We start from the raw sequence: 24,034 nt of genomic DNA, 5'->3' as shown, positions 1-24,034 counted from the left end.
CATCCAATCCTTATGACCATGTATCCATCCACATCATTCATCGACTTGTCCATTTACCTATCCATCAGCTTTTATCCATTTTTTGTCCGTCTCTTTATCTATTCATGTTTTTCATCAATTATCCTCCATCCATTAATTACGCATCCGTCTAACCAGTCATTCATACATTTCTTTATCCATCCTCCATCAATCAATCTGATCATCCATCTATTTGTCCATCATCTAATCAGTCCATCAATTTATCCATCAATCCATCCATCTGTTTCTTATTCAACTATTTGTCCATCCATCCTTGTGTGCGTCCATTTGTCATTTAATCTGTTTGTCCATCATCCATCCACCTCATCTTCCATCATTCATTCATCTGACTGTCCATTCAGATTCATAAATTCAAAGCGAACTTTTGGATTTAAAAAAAGAACTAAGTTTGTGTCTGGAAAAGAGCTTAAAAGTGTGTATAACTTGTACCAGTAGCTTTGCATCCAATAAAAATGAACATAATCAGCAAAGACAAACTAATATCTCTCACAAAGTTAGACTTGGGAAGTCACATAGTGGCTAATTAAGCAGAAAGAGAACATAAATTATATTTGCAGACAGAGAAGTCTGCAATTGTACTCTTCCTAGAAGGGAATTCTAAATTACCCAAACTAAAGACTTAGGTTTGGGAGATAAACATGTCAGCTATGCTGTGTGCGTCCTCAGAGCCGCAGATGCTGGGGCCTGGCTGCAGGCCTCTGTGGTCTTACTTGGCTCGTCCAAAGGAATGATGCTGGATGAGAAAGCATGGATACTTAAAGGAACAGGAAGGAATCTAAGAAACAGCAACAATGCATCAGTGTATAGTTATCATCTATGAAAAGGATTTTACCAAGTAATCCTGCCGTCGAACTACCTGGAAAATAGTTCGACTTTAACGTTTTTTTCGTATATCTTTGCGAATCAGTGAGCTGTTTGCCAGTTGTTTGCTGTGTCTAGGAAGTATTTAAGCAACAAAAAACTTTGTATTTCACCAAACAGTCAAGAAATTTCTCCAGCTTCTACTCAAACCGCAGCCTCTACTATCCCCTCCGCACAGGACTCTGAATTCATTTATCCTTAAAAACTTGAACTTGGTTCAAGCCAACCTCTCTTGTTTCGAAACGTAGAAGTTTGTGTCGCAGAGAACATTAAAGTGCTTCAAAAGCAGCAGAGAGCAGAGGGGGTGGGGGGTGGGGTCTCCTTTCTGGATGATCACCATGGACAATAGTGATTAAAGCCTCTGGGGCCACGTTTCAAGGAACAAGTCATCCTGAAAAAGTTCACTGGACCCCTTCATCTGTGCGTGTTTGGGTGAACGGGGGGTAAAATATGGTGGGGATGGTAGGAACCAAACAAAAAACCCCTGTCAGGTCATGTGACTAAGGAGGGAATAGATGGCGCATTTCGGTTGGTTAGAGAAGAAAGTCATGGAAACAAGTCTGTAGTGTCATTGTGTCTCTGTGAGAGCCTGTATGTATATGTCGGTGTATGTGTGGCTGTGTTGGAGGAGGTGGAGAGCGATGAGTCCTTAGGAAAGACCACCGAAGCATTGTTCATTCACAACCAGAACAAAACAAAAAAAAAACGCCTCCATCATGGAGTGACCTTGACTACTTCGTCAGAACAGTCAGCGCATCAGAGCATCTCCGTTACACCCCCTCTCAGTCCAAGTGGGCGCATTTCAGAAATACCTTTTTAAACATAAACTGGCCCCTTTTTTATATATATATATATATATCACTATGTAGTTCAGATTATGAAACTGGGAGAAGTAAAAAAAAAAAAAAAAGAAAAAAAAAAGACATCAGGACAGACATTAAGTCATGATGAGCTGCAGTCCCACGCCGCCATGTGTGACCAATCAAACTTTGTTCCCGCCAGGCGAATCAATACCTCTCCACTTCCATATGCCGGCTGTACTCTGGCTCATACAAAGTCTCCCACAGCAGCAAAAAATATCTCCCCTACAAAAGCAGCGATTGTGTAATCAAATTGCTTTCTGGTTGGTTCTTAAAATAGGCCAGAATTCCTGAAAAACAGACTTCCATTCACTCTGCTTTAACTGGCACGGCTCGTTCACTTTGGCGAGGTCAAGTGCAACAGTCTTCGAAGTTTACAAAAAAAAAAAAAAAAAAAGCTCCACTTCCTCAAAATATGCTAAAATTACAACTCAGACGTCAGAAGAAGAACGCACCAGACAATAGGGAAAAGATGCACACAACCTAAAGATCTCTGATCCCAGCAAACAACACTGCTCTTGAGGGATATTCCTTTATCTAGATAATCGATGCCCATCATTAACTCGGCGTTGGCACAGCTGATCAATGAAAACAAAAAAGCCCCCGCGTTACGGGAAAAGTAAACCAGGCTGGAAAAATGAGCTGTGCCCCGTCTTCCGAGCAGGCGGCGAGTCTCGGAATAGAGATGCAGGGATTATGGGAGAACAATGCTGGAACTGAAGGTTTAGTCTCACTCATTTTAGAGAGAAAGCATAACTCCATACTGCCTGACATCATGGGCAGAGTGGCAAAGGAGACCAATTAGCGTTTGGTCAACGTGATCTCAAAAACAACTTTAAAAAAAATCATATTCTATGCTGGAGGCATGTGTCATACAATCTTAATAAAAGTTAAGAAACACATAGTCTTGCTTTTTATTTTTTTTGTCATATCACACCATGGATTCGCTGAATCTTGTTGATATTTTATGTGATGAACCAATCACAGCAGCATATAATAAGTATTAGAAAATTGTGACATTCATATTTATACATCCCCTTATAATCAGATACCCCCAAATAAAATTCAGTGCAACTACCTTTAGAAGTCATCTAATGATTAATAGATTCCTGTGTTGAATTTAATCCAACACAGCTCACCATCCCCACTGGTGGAAGTTCAAGTGGTAGATGTAATTGCAGCCAAAGTGATTCTACGAAGTATAGAGGGGAGAAGGTAACGAAGAATGTAAACTATATATTTGTTTAAAAAATGGCATACAGGTATCCTTTTCCCTCCACCTTGCAATTATCCTTTAGTTTGTCGCATAAATATCTTACAAAACCAACTGAAAAGTGTGGTTGGGATGTAATTTTTTTTTTGAAAAAGTTCACAGGGTTTTAATAATTTTGCAAGCCAAGCATTTCCATAACTGGTTCCGCTATTGCTGTTTAAAGCCCTTTGTGAGGAATTGTTCAAAGATTGTACAGACATCCTAAAAAACACAAATCGTGTTTTTTAGCTTTGTAAAACAAAGCTAAAGATTTGTTTTTTTACACAAATCTGTGTAAAAGTGATTTTTAAAAAAATGTAAACTCTAAAGAACCTCAAAACATTTTAAAGCATGCCAGGGTGACAACAGCACTACGGCATCAAACTCTGCAGTGCGAAGCCTCAAACAATAATCAGTAAAATAACAATTGTAAGTAAAAGAAAAAAAACAAAAAACTAAGTGATTATGTTTTCCTACTTTATTCAATTATAACACAATAAGAAAGACAGACTTTAAAGACCAAATTTGTGGGGGAAAAAGTTATATACGGCAAGCATAAAAAGTTATGAGACACTAAAAGTTGGATATAAAAAGCTGAAGAATTATGGTTGCAGTCTTTGGGTTTTAAACTAAAAGGTTACAGCTAAGCTGATGATCAGATGGCTTTTTTAGATCTGCTTTGTTACATTACACGAGCTTAAATCCTCCTGCTCACTGCAAAAGCAAGGACAGCATGTGTTACAATGAGATAAATGTTACGGGATTGTGCATCCCGGGGTCAGGGTGTTTCCATGACAAATTGTTGAAACACCAGGCACACTACGGCATTTCACTCAGCAAAAGCAATCGGGGAAAATCCTGACAGTTCTGTGCACAGAAAGATTATTTGTTTATATATTATTGTGATTAAAAAAGTGAATCTAGAGCTTATCAGAGTCGCTTGCGGATAGGAATGAAGTCCTATTCCTGCTTCCTCCCACCGTCCAAAAACAACACTATGAGGTTAACTAAATACTTTAAACTGCCCTTAATCACCGCAGGTCGTTCGATATAGAAACTCTTAAGTCAAGATGTCTGACAAAGAATGTTTTCTATTTATGTTATTTCCCTATTATACACTTCAAATACTGCACTTCAAACCAATGAATCTTATAAAGACACATTTTTATTATTTATGCAAGACTGTAAAAACGTACTTGGTTCAAGGGCATCAAGACTGCATGGTGAAGTATCAGTGGGCCCGTTTCCCTTGGGGAAGCTTGTCAGGAAGCAAACCAGGACATTTTAAATAAACTCTGTTACCTGTGCCAGAAAAATAGTTATGAGTTATAATTGGGTCTTGTTATAAAACATAAGGGTTACATCAACAAAGGAAAAGTACATTGGACACTAGGGATGGGAGAGGCAGACTTAAAAGTTAGTTGAGGTGTTTATTATAAAAATGATAAGTAACGATAAAAAGCATTGTGAAATTTAGCAATATTTTTGGAAATAGATTGCATGTCAGTCTGGGACTGAATATTGTGACGGCCAGAGCCACACAAACACAAACACTGCTATTAAAAAATAAATAAATACATGAAAAAATGTAATTACTGAATAGGCCACTTCAGGACACCAATTATTTTAAGAAGTGCAGCCGTATTTATTCATATTTTCAAAAGTACTGATGCATACTGCTACTCTCAAAAAATTGGTAAAAGTAACAATTGTAGAGGTGTGTCAAGTTTATTGCTGGCACAATAAATGAAAAATTATTATGAATGATAGACGTTACACTAGTTGCCCATCAATCATCTCGGTCCCTGAACCCAAACCCTCCAGAAAACAAGCAGAGAAGAGATCATGAGAGAGAAAATATTTGCTTCATCTGCATTTTTTTTCCCCTTTTACTTATACTTATAAGTAAAACGCGATGTATTTTACTTATACATCGCATTTTCATACACATCTTTTCCAGGGTCGTCTGGGGTTCTGTGCGATTTTCAATGCTTTGGAAAAAACAAAAGGTGAGGCAGGATTGGTGTCATTTGCAAAGCCCATGTTTTAGTCTCTCACAGACTGCTAACTGCGGTGGACATCATATACATCTCTACATGGAAACATGGTCTCCACTTAGCTAAATTCAATAGCTCAGAGGATTACCATCTCCACTGAAGCACGTAATAACCAAAAGGTCATGCCATAATTATAACTCACCAATTTATAATCCGTTGCTGCCTCTTCAGTGGCTATAAAATGTGTTAAGACCTAAACTGCCACTCGGCACATTTTCGAGAGCATTCCCTCCACTTAAGTGCCAGTTTGACCGTCATTTTGCCCAGCTTTGAATGCTCCTATCCCCTGATGGCTCGAGCTAGCCTAGATTGAGATGCGCACAGATTCATTGCTATTTTTACATGTCCTACTTGACATTAGTGTAGCAGATTCTCAGAAGAGGAAGTCAAGCATCACCAAAGCTTCCCAAACATCTAGAATCGCTACGAAATGCAGTTGGTAGAGACAAACTGGGTGCTGTGGGGTTAAACTTTTATAAAGAGAGAAAAATAAGCTATTAAGTAAATCCTCCCTCCATTAGCGTGCGGTTTTAAAAGACTTCTGGTAATCCGAAGAACATAATTGTGCAGCGAAAGACAAATGCCTACATCAACACACGCACACACACTCGCATAGTTTTTTTTTTTTTTTTTAGTACAAGAGAGATCAAATAATGGCTCTCATGTGACCTTGCACCCTGATGAACTCATTCTAGGCAGTGACAACATTTTGTCCCAAACCAGCACAGAAATGGTGCACATGTGCACAAGGAAAAAGAAAAAAAAAAGAAAAAAAAAAGACTTTATTACACTGTAACTCCAGAGGCTGCACAAACAGCACTCGTTAAATTAGGAGAGGACACAAGCTACTGGTGCTGCAATTATGTTACCACTGATGACTATCATCGCGAGCGTAATAAGTGTTATACGGGAGCACTAACATTATGGAAAGCATGGTTATTGGCTCTATTGGGGAAAAACATCTGTCATAACAAACTCCTTGTGAGAAGACAAACATGGAGGGTGCGTGGCCTTAACGTGGAAAATTTGTGACTTTGCCTGGAGGACAACATCCTACCAATTATTGTATTGCTTAGATACAATGATTTTAGACTTAAACACTCACTCTGAAAGTGTCTCTGAATTGAGCGTTTGGCGCTTGCTAAACATTTTTGTCGACGTTCTCTAATTTTGAAATAAGAAGGGAAGTAGCTCTTGCCCTGGTGTGTCACATAACTGCTAACTGTGAGGGCTGTGTGTGTGTGGCGTCGCAAAGCTAACATGTGACCGACAAAAAAGGATGGAAAAGAAAAAGATAATGGCGCGAAGTGGCGACATCCTCCAACAACAACGCCAACTTAATAAATATTTTAAAAACATGAGGGCAGTGCTAGAAACAAACGGACCAATTGATTTGCACGATGGGAGCATAAATGGCCCTTTGAACAATCTGCATGGCAACATTCGGCTTTCCCAGACAAAATGCAACTACTGGCTAACAGATGGCAACTACACAGTTTTTCAAAGCAACGTTCAACTTAGGCCACGTTCACACTGCAGCTGAAAGCAGACTATATCTGATGACCCGTTTACGAAAACGCAACAATCCGAGCTTTTAAAAATCAGATCCAGGCAAGGAAAACCACTGATGTGACCTGAAGAGTTCATTACTGAGAGCAAAGGGGAAACGACGTCAATCATTTTAGCAGTGCTTTAGCCGTGCTTAGGATCTTCTTGTTTTGAACGTAGATGTAGTTACCGCCACCTGCTGAATCCAATAGACTGAATTTTTCAAACATGAAGAGTATAGTTTTAAAGCCAAAACTTTCGAGTTGTGTCGCTGCAGCACCATTCATCACCGATTACAGATTTTTTTTTAATGGAACAAAGGTTTTTAAAGTAGGGTCCAACAACCCACAGGTTTCAAATCAACACCAGTTGGATCTTTAAAAAAAAAACAAAAAAACAAGCTATATAACAATAATGATGTGTAACCAGCACATTTATATGTATAGTAATGCTGCAAGAAATAAGAAAAAGTATATTAGACCTATGATGTTACAGTTTTGCTTTCAGTATTCAAGCGGCGGGAGTCATGAGTCTCCTACAACATTATTTCACGACTCGGAAGCCGATATGTTTGGGATCCAGAGCTTTAGAAGCACAGTAGTATGTGATTTGTAAAACCTTATAAAAACAAAAATTCTTACAAATGTTGCTAAAGCCTCGTCTCATCTCCCGAGCGCCGCATCGTGTTTCGTCTCCTCCGGTGGGTCGCATGTGTTGTGTCACACTCCTATTCATACGAGCAGAGGCCGAGCGCGAAGCTAGGCTGTGTATCTGGTCTAGGTGCAATGAAAGGGTTCAGTCACTTCACAGATAGGCCATCCACTCGCTGAGACTGGCACAAGCGAGTGGGAACAAAGGAGTCACTGTGGCTGCCACACACACACTCCTCGTTACACGTAGCCTTTGGCCTGCCAGCTGTCTCTCTGTCCCTTCCATGTCCACACACCTCGCCACTCCTCCTCACAACCCCAGCTGCGGTTGTGCATCAAACACCCCCGCCCCCCCTCACCTAACCCTTAATTCAGGGTGCACACACAAACCGCCCTGCCCTCTGTGGCTCCAGAACCCGGTCACACCAGAACACTGCTCCCCGCCCTGCCGGTGCTTGCTCTTTGCCTATCTGCCACGCTGAATGACTGCCTGCCTGCTCTGTTGGAGACACGCCATCTTTTTTTTTTTGTTTGTTTTGTATTTTTTCCACCAGCTCCCAACGGCTCATCAGTACCATTCAGACACACACAGCCAAGCTTTCTGAATAATATGGTGTAGTTGGTTTTCTAAATATTTTCCATGCACGCTGTTTTCCTTTTTTTTATATATATATTCCGTCTCGGAGATGCTTGCTCTCGTCTGCTCGGTTTCTTTCCCTAACTTCCATGTCCCACATGGTGCACAGGCTCACCACACAGCCCTCCCTTTGCCTGACAGATGCCCCATCTCTGGCCTCGCCCTTTAAATTACAAACCCTCAACTTTCAACTCCCTGTCGCTTTTCTATTAATTGTTTGTGTCCCACTTTTCTTTCTTTTTTTACGGAAAAACCCCTCTTTCCACCACGCATACTTTCCCTTCCCTGTATTTACCGGCCGACTTAGAGGCTTCATACCCAAGTGGTCAGTCATTCGCAGGTGCCAGCTCTCCTCCACCCAAACAGTGTGGTGACTGGCCTCTGCTAAAATCTTTTTCATGCCTTCTTCTGCAGCGAGTTCAAAACCACTCGTTTGAGCTCTGCTTGTAGCTGATCTATTATTGTCAAGTTAAAGGGAACCACTGTGGGTGGGGGCTCTGCTTGTGGCAGAGAAATGAAATGAGGCCGGAGGCTGACTATTTTTGGACAGGAGCTGAAGATTCAAAGAACTTATTTTTGCCTTTTACGGGTTAATTACATGTAATACACATTTATGTGCAGCAGCGAAAGAGAAGGGAAGAACAGGGGAAAGACGAGAAGCAGTCGTGGGCATTTCTCAAGTCTGGTTTTATATTTCTGCAGGTAGGATGTCACTGAAACTATGCGACCCTAACTAAAATAAAAAAAAATCAAAGATTGTGCAAGCGGGAGGCATCGTCTGGTTCCGAATATTCAAGTTTTAAAAAGTCACAGTTTGAAAACGGCTACATTTCTGTTGTTAAAGCAGTTGTTAGTGTTTGGATGTCGTTTTAATATGTTTCCAAATAAAGTGCAAGGCAGAGCAGCCCCTCCTCCACCTGTTGCTCCTCAGTCTCAGTGTTGTAGTTTCACATAGAAAATCAAGTCCATCACAAACAATTCTAATAAATGTTAGCGTCAATGACAGTTATCGTCAGACTTAAACAAATTCAAATCTATTTAGATTGTCGTTTGATGTTTTCATTGCACTACTTTCTTGTTAGTTTGTCGCTTGTTAATGTCACATTCTGCACTGCTCTAAAAAATTACTGGGACCATTTGAATCACATTCACACAATTCAGTTAGTTTTAGGAGTGATTCCCCCCCTCCCCCCAATTAAATAAAAATTTACAACAAAATAGCAAAACAATTTGGAAAAACAGACTGTGGAATTTTGGTTATAGATGAAAGAACCATCTATTAGAAGGAGTTTGATGCAACAGTCTGTATTTTACCAGCAGTAGATAACCATTTGGTATAAATCCAGGTTAGTCTATCCCCGACCCTGAAGTTAAGACCTGAAAGGGGGTCAAACCAAAGTGGGTTTTTATGCAGTCTTAAACCAACTTCAGTTTAAAAAATGTCAGCGGTTCATTAGAACACTATTTTATGAACCTTTAAATCGTAGGGAAATTTAAATTGGGTAGTTCTTCACACTGCAGCCAACAATTATTTGTGCCGGGGGGAAACAGAGGTAAGAGGTAATGTGCCACTAGTGATCTTCCTGGCCGAGACGCCCTGAAAATAAAACTGCCAACACTGGTTAGCAGTGTCAGACTGCCAACCTAATAAAAAAAAAGCAAGCGTAAAACAGTGTTCACTTAAAACTCTGCTACCTTTATTATTTACTATTTGACTTTTTACATCACACTGTTACTCTGACCAGAAGTGCTCTGAATGCTCAATTCTCTGTATGTTTTTCTCCTACAGGAAGATAACTGGTGGCGCAACGCCTCCGTCCTCCATTTGCTACGTGGGGAATCACTGTTCTTTGTCTAAACAACAGCACAATTAAAATGTGCAATGGTTTAAAAAAAAAATTGTTTATTGTTGCATAAACAGCTACGAAATGTTTGAAATTGAAGACCAGCTGTTAGGTTTCGCCTCCGTTACCAGCCAATCTGGAGTTACAGTAAGTGAAGCAGCCATGAGAGTCACCTAAATGGAAATCTTAACTGATTATAATGCCATTTTAAAAATCTTGGCATCTATTCATTTGTAACTTTATTACAAATGAAATAGGCAATAATAATTGCCTGTTAGTAGGAATATTTCTTTGAAAATATTAGTACACTATAGATTTTTGTGTTACTGGGGTTAAATCAAAAATGTTTTCACTGAAATCTTGCTAAAACCATTAACAACTTGTTTTGTAACATTGGGCAGTGTCTGCATCTCTTGACCTTTCTTGCTCACACTTTCTGTCAACAGGATGTGAATGGGTACTAATGCAGACAGAGGCAGGAAGTGGGTCACCTTCCAGCCGCGGTTCAGAAGAGGCCCATTACCGCTGGCATAATGCACCCTTAACGCAAAATCACTGCTGTAAAGGTACTAAATCTACACAGTGCTCTAAACAGGTCTCGTTACTGTTGATGTAAAACTTCCCTTCCCTAGCTGAGCCTTTCTTGTCGCAGTGCTGTCTGTGCTGGAAAATCCAGCCAAACAAGTCAGACACTCATGAATAAAAATACAAACACCGGGAACTAAGTCTGCTCCTTCAGACAGCAAAAAGAACAAACACGGCAGCGTGCCCCGGAGGCAGCATTAAGCCCGGCTCGTCTGCCGTTGCCGTACCTCTGCTCTCGATGAGAGCCGAGCACGTCGAGCCGAGATGCAGCCGCATTTATCCTTCGGTGCAGCGCAGGGGGGAAGTGCAAGATGAGGGCCAGGCGTGTGGACAGTGCGCAACATCCGCAGGAAACGGGGGAAAGTCTGATGCGTGGACGGCGCCGAGCGGCCAGGGTGACACGAGGTAAAGCAGGTGGCTCACAGATGGGGGATCTGCTCGGGCCACAAAACGACGGCGTCTCAGCTGAGTCTGAGAGAGCCAAAACAATCACTGGATGTTTAGTCTCAGATGGTAGGAAAAACCTGTAGCTCCACACACAACCGCAGCAGCAGGCGGGAGCGATAAGAAAGCACAAACACCGATTAGTACCGACAGGCAGAAGAAAAACCTGCACCCTCAATGGTTACTCTCACAAACCCGTTAAATTTTTCTGCTGATTTTGACACCAGTGTTATTTTTCAGTATGTTAAAGCAAACACATAACAGCTTAACTGTACAGCTACTGTTTGCATTTTGGACCAGTGACAAATTTAAAATCAATTTTCTTAGGACCGCAAACTCTGAAGACAGAAAATAAACATGGGAGCAAATGAAAACATGAACCAAGACTTCACCCTGCCCGAGGAAAAAAACACAACAACAAAAAAATCCATCCATTAGCATACACTTGCTGACCTGTTGTTCCACATCGGTCAGAGATCAACATGACCTTTAGCAAATCGTTGGCAAAGCTACTAGGAGAATAATCCGGGCTGTGGCTGTTGCGCAGACGAGACACTTAACATCTTTTTGTTGCCACCAAGGCACCGTCAGGGTATGAGGATTACCATAGTTTCACTTCACGGCCTGTTTAACAACAACAGGAGCTCACCTCAGGCTGCTACTCAGCTTAACGGCAAGAGCAAGAAAGATAACTCATGAAGCTTTAAGCAAGTGGATGTATCCCAGACGTCCTGGCTAACGCTGCCGCCGCGGGCGCTCGATGTGTGGGCACAGCGGATAAGAAACTGGGGAACATTAACATGTTTTTTTGTAATGCTAAAAACTCGAAATCAGACAACGCAGACGAAGTACAGTGAAAATATCACAAGAATTCGGCAGAATGGGTGAGTTTCATTCACTGCAGCCTCAGTCGCCGTCGCTATGAAATATCACTACAGTGTCACCATTTCAAACTGAAGCATACAACAATTTTGCTTACAAAAACCTCAGATCTAAGAATGTCACATGCTGCATCTCTGACATTCTTATTAGGCAAATAGAAATTTCACACAAATATTTTTTTTTCAACCAAAACTTCATTACTTTAAGTAAAGTGCTAACTGGATACTCAGAACAGGCATGAGGAGGAGAAGTCCGTAAGCTGTGAGTTCATTTCAAGCTTCCTCCACCATCACATGCTGTTGTGCTAAACCCCAACTTGCTCACAAACCTCCATATCAATGTGTATGTGTACCAATTGTGAGTGCAGCTGGCTGAATGCGACTCTAGTGTGAAATGCTTTGAGTGGTCAATATGGCTAAGGAAAAGCACACGAGTAGATCGCTTTTCATTCCGCTAAACGATTCAAAAATGTTTGTTTTTTCTTGAATAAGTTAATTTAAGAAAGACATAAAGACAGAAAGTGTGAGAGCAAAACAAAACGAGACTCTCATCAAAGTGCTTTAGGTGTCCTTCTCTGTTTTGATTTATTCAGAGACGCTCAAGAAGCTCCAGCATAATGCAACACATCTTCAGTCCAAGACTTACAGTTTCCCAGCAAAAAGGAACAGGCGAGATGATGACCTTGGCACGTTGTGAGGCGCGCTCCACTCGTCCTCAATCTCTCTCTCTCTGTCTCTCTCTCCCTTCCTCTGCAGCCTTGACTAGTTTAATGAAAAAAAAAAAAACCTGCTGCTAAATCACATGGCAAGCCTTGAGTAGTGACAGAATGGGTTTAAATCTGTTATCTTGGGCGATACATTAATTAAAAGCCAGATTTATATAGGTGGGAACTTTGCTCAAAAAGTTAACGGAAAACTTTGTAATTAGCCATCTGAAGACTAGACTTTAGGTTCCCTTTCGGCCACAGCGAGTGAGACAGTAAATCTGAGCAGAGACATCGTTCATCCATCGTTCCTGTAGGAACTTGTAAATATCCGCCTCTATAGAAATCCAGAGTCAAATTTACTTGGGTGTAATTTTTTTTTTTTTCCATGAAATATATTTGAGCAAATGAATTATCAAATTTTTCCAGAAATATGTTTTCAATTTACAGGACATTAATTACCGAGCATGGTTCTTTGTTGTAAAAGAAAAAAAAAAAAATCAATACTAAGGCTTCACAAGTTGTAAAAATTAATGACAGAACAAATTGTAAAATCATAGTTTCTCCTTCTGTTAGGAATAAAATGGTTACATCATGGTTGCAAATTCCCATGATGTACTTTTTTCCCCACTGTTTATTCTACAGTTATAAAATTGAAAACAACCAGAAAACCCAAGAAAATCTCAAAACCAAAATGTTGACGTGAGGAAGAGTTTTTTTTTGTTTTTTTTTACACCCTTTTACTCCCAGCATGGAAAAAGAAACATCAACGTTTGTCCACTACCTCAGCACTGTAGAGGCTAATGCTAGGGAAAGTTGGCATTTAGCCTGACGTCACAGGCATCGTTTAAAAAAAAAAAAATTAAGTTGCAAAAAAACACACAAACCTCATCCCAGATGCACCAGGAGCGAGGCACTGCTGTAAAGAATTAAGCAAACGGCATTGTGGGAAAACTCATTTTGTCTCCTGCCCCGACCCCAAAGTTCATTTCATTGGGATTTACCTTCACCCTCTTGAAAAGGTTTGCAAATCTATAAGTTCTTACAACCCTTTTAACTTAGTTTTCCTAGTTTTACCCGTACCTGGCCAGGCTACTGAAAAATGGAGTAATATCCTGAGGTGAACTTCATAGCTGGAAACACCGAGACAGCATGCGCTTGAGCGAGACGATGAAAAATACAACAACTCTTACTTTTCCTTATAAGCCCACTGCCGCACCAGCCTTCAGTTTGCGGTATGCTTAACAATTTGACCGATGTCAGTCAACATTCTCATGGCAGGGTTTCCAATTTCACTCTGAACAAAAACAGCTCGGAGCTTGCCAGGCTTTTCTTCGAGCTCACAGTTTCTGGTCAAAAGACAAATGTCCGCTTCAATTTGGCAAACCACAGGCACATTTACGACGCGACAGCAGTCAACAATGGCAGCTCTGATCTGCTGACTTGCTCAACTGTCTGTGCTTTCACCAGTGAGTTTTGTGTTTATTTACTGTCCTTGGCAAACTATTTATTTAGGGGCTTTCAAACGATATTTTAAAAAGGAAAGTAGAATTTTATTGTCTTGCATTTTGCAAAGATATGCCGATGTTGTAGGTGACCAACTCATTTGAAGATTTTCCAGTTTTTGCTATTGGAAATGGAAGTTGTTCAAGTCTTCAAGTCTGAACAAAAGGGGTAAAAGATCCCAAAAGTGAGTGGGAGCATTCAAGCACCTGCTGATCTTACAAGAGGAAATCCTTTAAACCTTGGGAATGTTCAAGGACTTTGTTATGCTTCCATCTAAGCCTTTAATCGCCCATTCCGAAGACACACAATACAAAGAGGGAAACGGGACAAAACTACAAATGTCTGATGACGTCAGCGAGAAAAGTACTCAACAGGCTGCATCCATGCCGAGTACAGTCTGCAAGTCGCATTGCAAAATGCAATTCAGCGAACAGACGCCAGCTTTAACGGTGTGAAGAAGCAAAGTTTTGCAACATCTCAATCTAGAATTGTTGGGGTTTCCGCTCTGGTAACATTCTAACAAAAAAACACATTCATGCTTAATTTTTAGACCTCTTTCAAGTGACAGAAATCAGGACTCATGAGCTGCCCGAGTGACTGAGCATTTACAATCGTCACGGACACAGAAAACGGGACAAACAGGAGAATGGATACTTAAAGTAGATATTACAGAAAGTCATTGAACTAACCACAAAAGCAGCTATGTATGGAAAATAACCAATCAAGCATTGAGCCTCATTACTGAACAGTGCTCACATGGTTTGAAGAAGCATCTGTTACTTTAAAACGCACACAGAGAGACTCACTCAGTGGGTTTATTGCTGCGGAAAAAAAAACCTGCGATTAGCTCCTACAAAACTCACCATCATGCACCTATGCAGCAAAAAGGACGCAGGCAACCCATAAAAACTGACACAGCAGCGAAATTCTGCTTCCTGGTGCACATGTGCACAAATGCCATAAATCACACACAATATGCAACCGTCATCACATAGGAACAACCCGAAAACAGAGATCACCAACACGCCAAGTCGACCCTCACAGACTCGGTTGTCTTTTAAAAACTCCAGGATTCTATGTCATCTCAAACATCCCCGCGCTGTTTTTCGGGGGGGGGGGGGGGGGGCTCTTTCTGTAACCGTTTATCATGGTGGGTCAGTAGGGTTTGAGGCTGAAAGGCTTTTAGCTGGGAAAGCCTAAATACCACAAACATAGAGATGCACTGTTCAAACGCGCTCCCTCTGTGTTTACCGAGCTCCGCAGCTGGAATGCAGCGGCCAGGGCAAGCACACAAAGGCGTCTGTATCGGTTTCTGGGTCTTTTAGGCCGTCTTCGCGCCGCATGAAGTCGGGACAGAAAACTCCACCTCGGGGTGCTCAGATTTACTTACAGTAGATCCTGGATGCCCTGGGGAAAGAGCACGCACAGCTCCACATGCAAAGGATTGGAAACCCAATCACCCATACATAACTTGATAAGTCAGGAAATGGTGCAAGGAAAGTAGCTACTCAGCTACTACTCACGTAAACTTACCCACATCTACAGTCAGTTTAATAATTAAAAAGCTTAAAACATCTGGAAATCTGACAAGTCTTGAAGAGGAACATCATTACCCTAATAAAACTTAAATTTAACGTCATATAGACGTCGTCTGATGTTTGGAAACTCCCAGCGCCGAGGGATCAAAATATTATTTGCAATTGTGGAAGTTATACAACTGCACAAATTTGTGTAACTGGTGCAAGGAAGACAGCCTGTTGATAATTAGTCAATTTTATTTTTAGAGCGCTATCTGTAATTATGATGAATTTAAGAATACTTTTTCCTGACACATTTATTATTATCAACAAAATATTAATACAACAAAATATGACATTATCTTCAGTCCATATTGCCCCAAATTGCCAAAGCTGCATCCAGAGGGAAAAGGCCTTTCTGTCCCTTACAGTCACAAATGTAAACATGAAAAGTCTAAGTCAATTGGGATTTAAACTGAAACACGGCTTTAATCAGACAAGGTGAGATCTTTTTGGCAATATACAATCAAGTTTGATCTTGACTTATGGTATAAATGTGGGAAAAGATCTTTTGGTCACTGTTAAGTATGATATGCTGTGGGCCTGTTTTGCTTCAAAATACACTGGGAAACTTTGAGAATGCCGTCATGAACTACTATAAATACCAGGAGGTTTTACAAAACGCTGTAATTTGCCAGAAAAGTGAAAGCTAAAGATGCACCAACCCAATCAGCTAAAGGTTGGAACTGGTTCATTTTTTTTCCATGGCCTTCCCAGAAAAACATACTGGTTTTGGCCAGAAAAGGCCTGATTGTTGCATTTCTTCTAATATTGGGTCATCACTCCATCGTGATAATGATCACGACAGAAATGATTCACAAGATAAAGTATTTATCTCTTTCAGTCTCCAGCAGAAAACCTGTGTGGTGAGACGAGGGGAGGAGAACATAAAAGAGGGCCCGGGACTCTGGCTACGCGGTGATTTACATGAATATTACCAGAGGCAAAATGTAGAGCAGAACATGACAACATTACCTTTGAGATGTCTTCTCACCCACCTTTGTCTGCTCGGCTGTCTAGCGCCGTCCCATTGCACCTTTAGTACCTACACGCTGTTTTAATTAACTTCATACCACAGGGAGCAATTATGCAAGGCAACATTCATCCAATTTGGAACTGCAAATGAGTCCACCTTCAAGCTACAGAACGACAGGGGCTTCAATGCGTTCAGGACAAGGAGATGCCGCAAAGATTTATCATTTAACACACGATTTTAATTGCTGCAGAAAAAGACTTTGGGAAGTTTCCCCGTTTCTGTTATTTAATGGTGCGATTCTAAGCTTTTAGGAAAAAAAGAAAGGAGGTGGGGGGTGGCTCACGAAGATGGACAGATAGCAAGCGGGGCATAAATGAAGGAGAAAACAATTTACATACCTCCACTTCCCCTGGGGAGTGACAACTGAGAAGGAGAAAGTGGATGAAGGGATTGGGGGAGGACGAGGAAGAGGAGGAGGGCTGTGCAATAGCAAATGAGAGGGAAGCGCCAAAGATGGAGGGAGAAAAATGTTAAAACTGATGGAAACCGTGCACTCAAAGGAAAGCAAGCTAATGAGAGAACGACAACAACCTGCAGGGACGGGGAATGTGACGAGAACTGCAAGAAATTGGCGAGACTGCACTTCAGAAGGTGGTGAGAGGATGCCAAACAAGGAGGCATGAGTCAGACAGATACACAATAAAATCTAACATGTGTTACTACTCATTAGCTGCAAGTGCTTAAGGAGTAAAGCCAACATTCACTCCCCAAAACTGCATCTAAGCCACTCAGTTTCTGTCCATAAATCAGATTTTATGGAATAGGCCTGAATATCTAAAAAAAACAAAAAAAAGCCGGGATCAAAGCACTCAATTTCAGGTTTTCTAATGTGTCCGTTTGGCTTTTAATTCATGATGCAAGTCGAGAATGTTGTGTTTTGCCTAGCTCTTTAAATCTCAGGCAGTTCATTCCTGCTGTTGAAAGTGTAACACCACGTAGAGGTAAAGAAATATTTATTTAGGAAAGCCAGCTAACAAGAAAATGAGCTTCGCTGAGGCTAATAAAACTGCTTTTTGCATGGGTGTGCATTCTTTTTGACATACAAGTCCCTCAGGTGGCTGTTAAAGTGAAATGTGATGCTTCTGGCACGCTGAATCATGCAAAGCTAGACAGCTAAGCTGTGTATACCTGTTCAGTAGAAGAGTGAGCAAAAACCGGCAAACTTTAATACACAGTCCCTTAAAAAAAGTATTTATGCTCTTTGAAACTTTTCCACATTTCAGAAAAAAAAAACTATTTTTAATATTTTACAGGCTGTTTTATGTGACACATCCACATAATTATGTTGAAGGAAAATGATGTTCAATATCTCCTACATGTGAATGTTTTATTTTATTTTTTTAAATGAGTGTGCATTTGTTATTAGCCCCCTTTGTTCTGATACATTTTAATAAAATGAAATAAAATAGTAAATCTGAAAAAGTTGCAGAGAGCACGCAGGAAGCACGTGCTCTGGTGAGATGAAACCAAAGTTAAACACCAATGTTAAAACCGTGGTGGCGGCAGCACCATGCTGTGGACAGTAAAGCTGGACAGAGCTGATTGTTTGGAAAGACATTTTGTCTTGAGAATTGTAAAGCTGATAAGAGACACCAAGCCAAGAAACTTGCTATGCATAAGTTGCAGGAAAAGGCGGTTCTCCAAGGTATTCAGCGTGGCCAAATAAAAATGCACACACACACACACACACACACACACACACACGCACACACACACACACACACTAAACAACAAAAGTGATACTCTCAACAAAACAGAAAACTGAAATATCTAAAGTGCTACAAGAATACACACGAGAAATAAAAAAGTTTACAAAGGTTGTTTCCTAAAATGTTTAAATACTTAATGAGGTGTTACAGCGTTTTCAGCTTCAGCGCCATCAGCTCTGTGCTGAGGCGAGCCTTCCTCTTCAAACTCCACGTGTGCTCCTCTGCAAACGGGGCATTTTCTGCACCATTTGCATTCCTCTGATGTAATAAAGAGCTGTGAAGAATCTCAAAGACAATTACAGTATGTGGCAAAAGTAAAAAACCTGTCGGTAAGGCAGGAAGACGTCGGGGTGCGAGTGCTTAATTGAGCACGTCTGTAAGATAACGTTTATTTTACGACTCGGTGAACTCTTAATGTCTGCCAGGCGTATAATGTAATAGAAGAACAGAGGCCTAACACTTTTAACGCGGTAACTTTGTGGGAACCTTTGGTTTTTGACCTTTAAGCTCCAGAGACTTCTCGATCTTCTGCCCAAGATCGAGACTCAGAAAACCAGCCGAGTTTTATGAGTCGGGGAAAGTAAACTAGCCAAAATCAAGCATCTTTCTTTAAAACAATAAGCCAGTCTCTTTAAATAAACAACAATTTTATGATATAGATACCAGTCAAAACAAGAGGCCGTGAAAACTAACCATTTTATCTTATACGAATCAACTAACACACAATGATGCCAAACAAGTCGTCATCGTAAGGTTCAAAACTGAATGTTTATCACGTCAAAAATCTAAATGTAACAGCACTTTGACTGAATATAGTACATTTAAAATATCCTGAATGTTTAAAACAAAACATTTATTAGTTTAAATTAAATGTCAGTTGCAATGCTGGGCAGCAAAGTCAGAACTCTTGGCAATAAGCTCTCTCAGACTAATACAGTTTGCGATGCTGTATCCCAACGGGCTCCCTCCGTAGGATTCACAAGGAACGGCTTGAAAAGATGCGAGCTACAAGTTCATCACGCTGCCTCGACAGAGAATCACAATCACGTAGAACAAAAGGTTATCGAGCTCGGCGAAATGAGAACTACCCACACGACGCTGACCTTACAATTAATCTCCCCGTAGTTCACTCCTCAGGGTCGCCGTTTAATCATTCAAGCATGTCCCTGATAGAAAGTCGCAGCAGCAATTCACACTTTAACTCGGTGTACTAATTAAATGAAGAAGAGAGCGATAACTTTCTGTGATGAGATCCTCCACGGATTCAGGCCCATAAGAAACTAAGACGTGACTGCACACAGTCCTGTAGTTTTCTTCGTAGTCCTCACATTTACTTGTGTTAGTCGTTAGACTGGTTCGACACAGAAAACATGCATGATGAGCTATCAAAGTAAGAGCCTCATTAGTATCTAACTATAACTACCAGAAGTTGCTTAGATAACTAAAAAGAAGAGAACGAAGTGTGAAGGGGAGAAACGGTGCGATTCCAGGAGTTGTGATGGCTTATTATTTGTCTTAGCATGCTTATTTTTACCTTAATAGACAAATAAACATATTTATGTCTCGTAAGACGCAATAGGATTAGCTAGTCGAGTACATACAGCTTCTGTGTAGCGTAGAAAAACCTCTAATTACCATAAAAGCAAAGCAAATTAATCTAAAGTAAAGTTGTCTCTTGTCTGCAAACACACAAAGGAAAAAAAAAGACACTACTGCATTTCAATGGCACACAGACATTCATGTGCAAGACAACTCAAGAATGAGAGGTGAAAATGCACCGGCAGAAAAAGTAAGCTTTTAAATAAACCAAGGAATCTTGTTTTAAACTCAGCTGCTATAAGAAAATAATGTAGTGGGGCTTGGAGGCTCAGTCTGCATCTGATGCCCAACAGAAGAATGAATTAGATTACTTAGTCTCCATAAAAACGGGAAAGAAGGGAAACACATTTTTGTTCCCACTAGGAACCGTGCTCAAAGTCAGAGCTAATGCTCCACAGCTTGGATGCATTATATTTTATGCATATGTCTGTAGCAAAGGGCAATATCTCCGGTTTTTCACAGCTGAGCCACCAGATGATGACTCAGCGCCAGATGAACTTGTATCACAGCAACATCGAGAGTATTAAAAGGAATGTCCTCAGCAACAACTACAGGAAGCTACTGAACACGCTCATTAAAGTCACTATCGATCAAAATGGTTCACAAAGTGCAAAATTCATTAAGCACACCATAAACGACTCCATGAGCTACGAAGCAAAAGACTCAGAGGGTTTAAATTCTTGTTTTGTTGCCCTAACTTCCTGAAACGGCTAGCTGTGCTACAGTGCTATTGCTAGCTAACAAAAACAGAAATGGCACTAGGAGATTTCAGAGGTGGGGACTCGAGTCATGTGACTTGTGACTTAGTGTTTTACAACATTGACTTGGGGCTCGAATCAGACTTGAATCTGTTCAACTGAAAAGACTTGATATTTTATCCAAAATCTGAAATTTAAAACAGATATTTACAAAGTGTGCACCAGTAATTTATTTCACTCATTCCATATTAACAAACGCAGCCCATCTTTCTTTTTTTTTTTTTTCCATATTCTGCGAGTCACCCAGATTAAAAAAGAAAATACTAAAAACAAGTATGCTACCAAGAGTAATTTCTTTTGGGTACATAAACTACGGAGAACTCAACGAAAAACAAAGCGCAACATGCAAAACATGCAAGAAGAGAAACAGACGGACATGGAACAACTTCCAACTTTGTCCGTCATTTAAAGTTGCATAAATGAAGGTACGGTTTCTACTGTTTTTAAGTAGCCATGTGAGTGAATGCTTTCTAGGTAAAAGCAAGAAGCCAGTAATATTTCCTTAGTGTTCTGTTCAGCGTCCAGGCAATTGACCTTCAGCGACATGAGAAGAAATCGATGCATTTTCTATGTTTTCAACATTTAAACACGGAAGGCACATGTTTACGTACAGACATTATTGAATGCGATTGTGAATTACTGGTTTGACGAGGTGCATGGCAGCCATACTGAATTTCAGTTCGAACCTATCAAGACATAAATCAGACTATTTGCTTTTCCAACTTAGAACTTCTGATGATAATTAAAAGACACCATAAGGGCACTACTTGGTTGAACTGCTATGCCTCGAAGCCACCATCGGAGGGAGCTACAACGAAAACAGTATGATTATTCCCAAACCTGGACCATCAAGAAATCATTCCTGTCTGACTACATGAAGTAGACTAAAGCATGAAGTAGGCTAGGATAAAAAAAAAAAAAAAAAAAAATCACATTGTGTCCATTTTTAAGTTGAAATGTAAGTATGATGAAGTCATTGGTTATAGCCTGCACATAAAACTGCCTCACAACATATAAGTGCGATGCAAAAGTCTCATTTGTGTATCATTCCAATGTTTAGGAAGCTCATCGGAAACTTACTGGAAACTCAATCGTCAGAACCCTTTTTGGACGGAATCAAAAGACCACTTCTTGTCCAACATTAGTGTCTGACCTCCCAGATGTGCTTCTTGAAGAATAGTCAAACGTTTCCATGAACACATTCCTTAACCTTGTAGACAGCCTCCCAAGAAGGGACGGAGTTATTTATAGCTCTCAAATGTGGACCATGCCACAGGAAACCTTACGGATTAGGAACGGTGTCACACCGCTGATTAAACAGCTTTGCAATTATAGCTTACTCATGCCAACAAGCTTTCACACCTAAAATCAATTAATGTTGGGAAATCTATTCTCTTAAATAAACGCAATGGAGAAAAAAGTACTTTCAGTAAAAAACAACAGGTCAAGCAGGGGAAGCTTCCCTAATATCAGATGTAATACATGGGTTACAGAAGCCATCAAGCAACTAACACGAATATCGGTGATCGTGTTTCTTTGCCCCAGTAAAAACGCAATACTTCTCAAAAGTTTCTGACACATGAATCGGACGCATATAATAGGAACGAAGACAAAACCTTCGGAAACTTCTCACGCTGAGGTGCGAAGGAGACGAAAATGCGACGAACGCAACTGCAATCCACACGTGCATCGGTGTGATGTCAAAGAAAGCAGAGGGGGCTTTCAATGCTCATCAGCCTTCCTCTTGGCCCACAGCGCGGCCAGCCTGAGGGGGCCGGAGTCAAAGACCGCTAATGAGGCATCTATAGGTGCTTGCACTTTCTGAATCCACAACGACAAACGCGCACTTGTTCTGCAAACAAGCCCGAGGAGGGCAGCGGGAACATCAGCTTCCTCGCTGCGCATAACGACCCTGCGAAACACGCAACTTCCACGGCCGCTGCGCACTTGTTTCACGAAACCAGAACTAAAAGAAGCGCAGGGAGCCAGTCCACCCGCCACTTTAATTCATCCGCCGCGGCCGAAACGCGTTTGGGTCTGAAAGCTGCCGTGAACTACAGCGATGGCTCTCCATACAGAACAACAGGCATGCGTGTCAATGCAAAAACAGAATGTGGGGGGGAAACACGGCGCCCAAAAGCCGCTAAAGGCCACTTCACAAAGTAAGCGACATGCAGCGGGTGAAGGAGAAAGCAGCGGGGAGAGAGAGGAAGAGAGGGAGAGAGAGATCCGACAGGAAACACAGAAATATCCCGCTACAATGTAACCAACACACACGGGGGAGAAAAAGGCTCTGCGATGCAAAACAGAACCAAAACATCGCGGTTCATCAACAATTAGCGCATAACGCAAAGCAAGGTGAAGCTGAATGTAAGCAGCAAATATATTAAAAACAAAAAAAAAACGAAAACGTGACTGAACAAACCTGTCGAGTCGAGGAGGACACTTCTTCCCCTACAGCGCTGATGTCCGGAGTTTGTGTGTGTGCCGCTGCGACTCTCCGTGCGTGTGTCTGTGTGCCACTCTTTGGTGTTTCCTCCCACCCTGAAGAGATAGTGCTGATGTTTCCACTTCCTCCTTTCTTCTGCCGTCTGCTGGCTGCCTCGGTGCTGCCAGACACGCCGGACTCACGAAGGGAGCAGCGACACAAAACAAACACAAAAAGCAGACGATTAAAAAGATTTAAAAAAAAATAATAATAAAACAACAAAACAACAACAACAAAAAAAACAAACAATAAAAAAAACACGTTTAACATATTATATTTATATTTCAAAAATGTTCATTAAAGGTCTTTGATGTGGAGTAAATGGGCAGTTGCCCAGGGGGGCATGAGAAAGGAGATGCACCAGAAATCAAAGATTAAGAAAAAAAAAACAACCAAAAAAAACTGTCGGTTGTTCCTGGAACAAGTTTCCTATTGCTTTTATGCATATACAGGAAGTTGGAATGGGGAACTGTTTTACATGGTATGTGCAGGACTCCACTGATTTGTAAAATCGGTGCCATGTAGGCACAAATTGACCCTTCTTTTATTTGATCACCTGCATTTAACTATATGACATAATTGTTTTTGATGCCCAAAAAGGAAGCAAAAAAGATACAAAGATCAGTGCTCAACCACACTCAATTGGGTTCAGAGACAAAATACAAGAATGCTCTAAATGTTATCACATAAATTCTGTTGGTAAATAATTTTTACTATCAACCTAAAAACCCTTTTACCAGAATAAATAGTTATTTACCTTGGGTACAGTACTATCTGCTTTTAACATATTCACAGAGCTTTAGTCCAAAAGTCTTGAAATATCCTTTTAATCCTGCATGATCACAGGTGGAGCAGTGCTTATCTGCAAGAGGCGGGACAACGTGGACAAGCCACTCTCCATCCCAGGAAAACTCAAAACCTGCCATTACAAACAAGCATACAGATAATGCAAATTAACAAAAAAAAAAGTCTATCCAAGGAAATAAGGAGATCACCTTC

The 24,034-nt window shown here is 40.8% G+C and overlaps 1 long non-coding RNA gene across 1 annotated transcript in view; it reads right to left on the bottom strand.

Moving 5' to 3' along the window:
• The window catches only part of LOC103135039 (uncharacterized), a 40,836-nt gene extending 17,650 nt beyond the window's left edge, over positions 1–23,186 (bottom strand). The window contains exon 1 of the long non-coding RNA XR_475889.2: positions 22,973–23,186. This is a non-coding gene — a long non-coding RNA (uncharacterized LOC103135039). The remainder of the gene's footprint in view (positions 1–22,972) is intronic.
• Positions 23,187–24,034: the final 848 nt, after the last annotated feature.

Source organism: Poecilia formosa, unplaced genomic scaffold, assembly GCF_000485575.1.
Source record: "Poecilia formosa unplaced genomic scaffold, Poecilia_formosa-5.1.2 Scaffold21, whole genome shotgun sequence".
NCBI lineage: Eukaryota > Metazoa > Chordata > Actinopteri > Cyprinodontiformes > Poeciliidae > Poecilia > Poecilia formosa.
Note: the sequence above shows the minus strand (reverse complement) of the source record. Positions and strands in the feature narration are given on the sequence as shown.